This window comes from Meleagris gallopavo, chromosome 8 (genome assembly GCF_000146605.3).
Source record: "Meleagris gallopavo isolate NT-WF06-2002-E0010 breed Aviagen turkey brand Nicholas breeding stock chromosome 8, Turkey_5.1, whole genome shotgun sequence".
NCBI classification, from domain to species: domain Eukaryota; kingdom Metazoa; phylum Chordata; class Aves; order Galliformes; family Phasianidae; genus Meleagris; species Meleagris gallopavo.
In genome coordinates this window covers 33,673,365-33,679,446 of record NC_015018.2, presented here as the reverse complement: position 1 = coordinate 33,679,446, position 6,082 = coordinate 33,673,365, and positions in this window count along the sequence as shown.

The window sequence follows — 6,082 nt, the reverse complement described above, 5'->3', positions numbered from 1 at the left end:
AAAGCCTAAAACACAAAACAAAATTATTTTCCTGTTAAAAATATAATCTAAATCAAATTCAAAGGGTGTCTGTATAAACAGGAAGAACATTAGTTAGATTTTGACGTTGTGTCAAAAGCTCAAGCCAACAGAAAAATAAGCAAGAAAAAGCATCTCTGACTGTATTTGACAGGTCGAAAGTAACAACGTAATTTTGCTGGATTTACTCCTTAAAGAGCATATTATACAAACACGCTAATTTTGAGGGTACTTAACCTTAGTTTAAGGGGGGGAATGACTGAATATTAATGAGATGAGCCACAGGGTGCTTAATGAAAAGCTGTCTTTCTGAATGTGATCTAGGGTTTAAAACCTTTGTTGGATGGCATTTGGATAGAAGGTTTATTTGCCCTCAGAGTGCATTCTTTCAGAATACAGAAGATATTCTCTAAATGTTTGAAGATACATGATTACAGAGACTTTTCACTTGACATTAAAAACAATGTTGGGAAAAAAAAGTCAAGAAAAAAAAAAGAAGCAGGCTACTCCTATACTCCTAGAATCTTCTCAAACGACCCAGATCTTTAGAGGGGTGTTTTCTTTTGCCTAGAAACGAAGTGGCTTTTCTTTTGCTCATTCAGCTGCTAGTTCTGGGAAAAGCCCAAAGAGAAACATTTAGATTGGAGGGGTCTTTGAGAAGATGTGACAGTTGACTGATGAGCATCCATAAAATGACAAAGAATAGTTGTGTGGAGCCGGTGCATCACATTGCCTCTCCCTGGGAAACTAATTGCTCTGAATTGTTAATAGTAACATTATTTTTCTGGCAATCATTTCTTTTGAATACCCAAAATGAGCATGAAACAGCTCCTTTGACCGGACATAAAAGTTAAATGTCCCAATGTTGATCAAATTAACTTCAGCTATGTGACAATGGACTATATTTGTGAGAAAATAATGAAGGGCACAAAGGGGAGCTTTATGCCAAGATTTCACAGTTGTAATGTAAAAATGTTTCTGTTGAACTAGGCCAGGGAACATTTCAATAGCAAAACAGAAGAGCACTGTCACTTTACTTTAAAAAAAAAAAAAAAAAAAAATCGTTTTATGAATCTGAATGCTCTAGATAATTTCAGGAAGTTTATATGGCTGGCACACCAAGAAACATCATATCAGGCTGACATCTCAGCATCCCTATTCTTAACAAAATTTGCCAGTGCTTTTAAAGAACCGTCTCCTACGGTCTTTATTTAATCCCTAACCAGGCTATTAAATTCAGCAGACGCTTTTCCCTGGAAAAGGACTACACGACTAATACAGAAACACAAACATTAATTAATTAAAGCAGAGATATGAAAGACCGAAATTAAATGTAAAATACATTTCCTTTTTTAACCTCATATATTGTTTAAGCTTTCTAACTTCCAAAAATAAAAAGACACCAGCAGTATGCAAACAGGGCTAATTGTACATGTGAATTATCCAAAGTGGGCCTTGAATAATTGTTACAAGTTGTGGGTTTTTTTTTGTTTTGTTCTGTTTTTTTTTTTTAATAAAACAAGAAAACAAGTGTTCTTATTCTGATTTATAAAGCACGCTCAGTTTTGACTGCATTTGCATCTATCTGGAACAATGTAACTGACTCCAGAGAACTTAGTTTCTTAGTTTGGGTTTACATTAGTGCTGACAACACTCATTACAGAGACTAATACTACACATATACCTTACATATGCATTCGTAAATAGTCAATATTTCACACATTTTCTTTACAGTTTGGCTCAGTTTGGTTCTCTTAGCTATATTATTTATTTTTAATTTTATTAAAGCTAAAAATTCATAACACCACCAACAGATTTAACCATTTTACTCTCAAAATACATTACTAAGTTATTAATAGACTCACCCAGAAGGAGCCTTTAATGACAACTTTAAACCACTTGCTCGGTGCTTTTTTCTTTTTAATTTATTTTTAATTTCCCTTTTTCTCTAACCCCTCTCCTTAGTAATTTAGAGATATTGAGGAGCTTCGTGCTGACGCGATAAAAGCTTGTCTTACAGATGTGCTAATAATTAATAATTTTGAGAAACCAACTTATCTGATGATTTCAGCTGTTAAAGTCATTCACACGAGCTGTATTTGCAAACTCTCTTGTTTTCTGTGTATCAAACTCTGATAGCTTTTACCTTACATGAAAAGGCTGTACTTAATTCATGTTTATGAAGATGCCGAGTGAACAGAGCTGTGCTTTCACTTATCCCACAGTGACCTAAATCAACTGTGAGAAGGTGTTTCTGCTTCATTCAGTGAAGGTTTAGCTCATTAAACTGTTTTCCTTCTCAGTATTGTTCTCTGGGTTTGAACTGCATCGCTGTTAAATGCTCTTTAGCAGTTTAAAGGCTTTGAAGGAAAAGACTTACCAGTCTCTGTTTTTAACAGCACTAAATCTGCATTATTAGTTCATGCAGATAAGGGGATTTAAAAGCTCAGCTTGAAACCTCTCCCTTCAGTATTTATCTGACACTGCATAGCTCCAGTAGCTCAGCTGGAAATGTAGATCTATGAAGCTTTAAAGAGAGATTAAAGCCAAGAAAAGAAGTACTTTTCCCCCTATAGACGTTCTCACTTTCCCTTTTCCTACTGTCTGAAGGAGTGATGGCAGACAATGGTCAAAGATGGTTCCCAAAACCCTCTGAATGGGGACACTGTTGGTGGTAGCATTCATTTAAAGTGAGCTTCAGTGTATTGTCCTCCCCAATCAGCAGATCAGAATAGAGTTTGCTGGTGGCTGCCAAAAGGTTAGCAATGCCGATGAAAGGGGTTTCCCATTATTCACTGCTCTTACAGAACTCCCCTTTTGTGCGAGACAGCCCATCATTTCACTACGGAGGTCCGGATCTGCGGCTGGCTGCTCTCTCAAAATGAACAATTCATCTGAATGCAAACTCACAGTAGTAGTGTGCAACCTAAAATTGAAGGTTTTCTTTTCTAAGGACAGGGGAGTAGGGGCAGTTTTTGGCAGCGTCACATTTTAACGGTATACCATCATGACATTTTTGACCCACGGCTGACACTAATACTACAGTCGTATTACCTTACTGCTTCCAGGGCATCGTGGGAGGTCCAAACCTAAAATTAGCTAATGAAGCACACTGTATGGTGTAAGCAAGTCTGTAGCAGATAACACACAAGTTTTATACTGGTTCACTAAAGTCCCCTAGCGCAAAGCACAAGAAAAAGAGAGGAGACCAATGGAGGGGGAAAAAAAGGTCTTTCCCACACTGATACGTGCTGTATGTTACAAAATACACAAATCTCTCTCTCAAACTACAGAGCCTGATCTAACTGCAGCTCTGTCAGTTAAGTACGAGTTCTTTTATTATAAACCTCTCCTTGCTACACATTTACAAACCAAGTGCCTGCTGTGTTCTCTGATGATTTGAGCAGCCTGTAAAAGTGGTATCACAGAACCTCACACACAAGAGCACGTAGACTGAATAATTCCTGTTCATCCTCATATCACCATACCCCAAAAGTGAAAATAAATACCTATTTTGGAGAAATTCCTACTTAGCCCTCTGCTGGAGTACACAGGAAAAGCACACACTTGTACACAGTGGGGAAAAACAGCATCTTCTGTTCAACTATCTGCCTGCCTACCTAAGCAACACTTTGAGAAGGAAATGGCGCTTCAGATAGAAAGCGACTGAAAAGGTATTTATACTATACCCTGCATTTTAGAATGTTTTAAAATGAAAATTTAGATAGGGAATCACAGAATCCCAGAATGGCACGGCCTTCTTTGTCCCTCTGCCCACCCCGTGTCAGCAGGGCCACCCAGAGCCGTGCCCAGCCCCCCGTCCAGATGTGACAGAAGATCCCCAAGGAGGAGATCCCACATTCTCTGGGTTCCTGTGCCAGGGCTCAGCCAGCCACCCAGCGCAGCAGTGCTGCCCATAGGCAGGGGAGCTCCTGGGCTGCAGCTTGTGCTCAGAGCCTCTGGGCCTGGCCCTGGGCATCACTGGGCAGAGCCTGGCTCCATCCTCTTTGGACCTCCCCTCAAGTATTTATCAACACTGATTAGATGTCCCCTGAGCCTCCCTTTCTGCAAGCTGAAAAACAACAGCATTACACTCACAGATATTTCACAATGTGTAAGTTTGGTTCAGAGGCAGCACTACTTTCCAGGCTCCTGCAGGAGACAGCCAGGAAAGTAAACAGTAATTTGTGGTGGGGAACTCCCCTCAAGTGTTGCTGTGTGCACTGCATGTAGGAAAGGCTGCAAGCAAATGTGAGAAGGAAGGGACATGCGGAACATGTCTGTCACCTCAGCCCTCCTGGCCAGGGCCGAATTCTGGCTGAGCAGTGACCTCCCCCAGTCCCAGGCCTACTCCCTCCCTCAGCAGCTCGAGGCACACAGGGCTGGGAGGTGGGCAGGACACAGCATCTGCCCCAGGGCCCAACTCCCCTTGCCCAGGGAAGGGCAGCAGAGCCCCACTGCTGGCCCGAGTCTGGCTTTCAGAGGCCAGCAGGTGCCTGTGACTCCTCTGTTTGGGCAGCCCTGTCATGCTTCGTGCCCCGGGCTCCCTGTGCTCAGAGAAGTCCCCATGGAAATCATGGGGAAGCGGCAGCCCAGAGTGTAATGTGATGTCATGACAGCTATGCTGGCTCTGCTCAGACCAGGCCTCTGTGATCCCCAGGTTGGGTGTGCTGCTGGGTCAGCAGGGAATGGGACAACGTCATGCTGCCAGAGCATGAGATCCACACACCAACTAGCGAGAGACCCAAGTGCAGATCAACCAGCATTCATCAGCTTTTTGTTGTAGAGATCCAAGTCCCTGTGCTCAGTTCAGTCAGCAAATTAGCACGTGCTGGAATCTACTTTCTCTGTTATCACTGAAGCATGCAACGTTCTTAAATCCCATGTTAAAAAACAACACTTTTCCACATCTAAACAGATCTCTAAGAGGAAGAGATACACACAGAATAAAGACATGAAATCCTGAGAAGGGCAACAGGTGTGCTGCCAGGGAGCACAACTTCCAAAGGTGCACATCTGTGTACTTTGTGACTCAAAGACAATCAAGCGTTCAGGTAAGGGAACACAATGAACAGAAAAAACACAAAGTGCCCTGCCTTTATTTTTCCCAGTCTAAGCATCATCTTACACCATGGAAAGCACCGTGTGCCAGGTGTGTACCGTGCTTTCCTTAAAGCTCTCTTTCTCGGGCACACATGAGGTCAAGCAGTGCCTCATCAGAGCAGTACCTGCTTACATTACCAGTACATGTATGTCCACACAGAAAGCATCTTGTCTTACTCAAGACAAGAGGTCTTTTTTCTAACTTTGTAACTGCTGAATAGGGCAGCTGTAAATTCTAGGGGTATTTTTGGGATTGTTGAACACACCATTCTCAGTATAGTACCACCCAGCAAACGAATCAAATCTCTAACACCGTTATACACCACAATGCTATTAATAACAGTGATGAATGCATGCAAACACTGTTGCCACTTTAGAAAGATTAGGCACCCGCTGCGCTCAGCTAGAACTGAGATTGAAGCGCCAAAGGGCTTAATGCTGAGGGGGCTGGAGCTCGTGCAGTATGAGGAGATGCTCAGAGGAATGGACATGTTCATTTACAGGAAAGGCAGACGAGGGAGGCTCTGTCAGCTGTGTGGTTACAGAAGATCCGCAGCCGGACTCTCCTCAGCAACGTGAAATAAAAGATGAGGGGCAATGGATACAAATTGCATTGAGGGAAATTCTGAATGGATATTAGGGAAAACAAAGCCCCACAGAAGCTGTAAATCACTGCACGTGGAACTATTCAAACTCAGCTGGGTAAGCCTAGCACAACCTGACCCAATGTTAATGTCAGCGCTGCTCTGAGCAGGAGGATGGACGAGACAGCCCCAGAGGTCTCTTTCAACCAGAATCTCTAAAATTAAAGAGTAACAGATCATCCTGAGCTGATAGGGACCACAGTGATCACAGAGCTCAACCCCTGTCCCTACACAGCACCACCCAGACCCTACACCTGAGAGCAGTGCCCAGCACTCCTTGAGCCCAAGCAGCTCGGGGCTGTGCCCACCACCCTCTG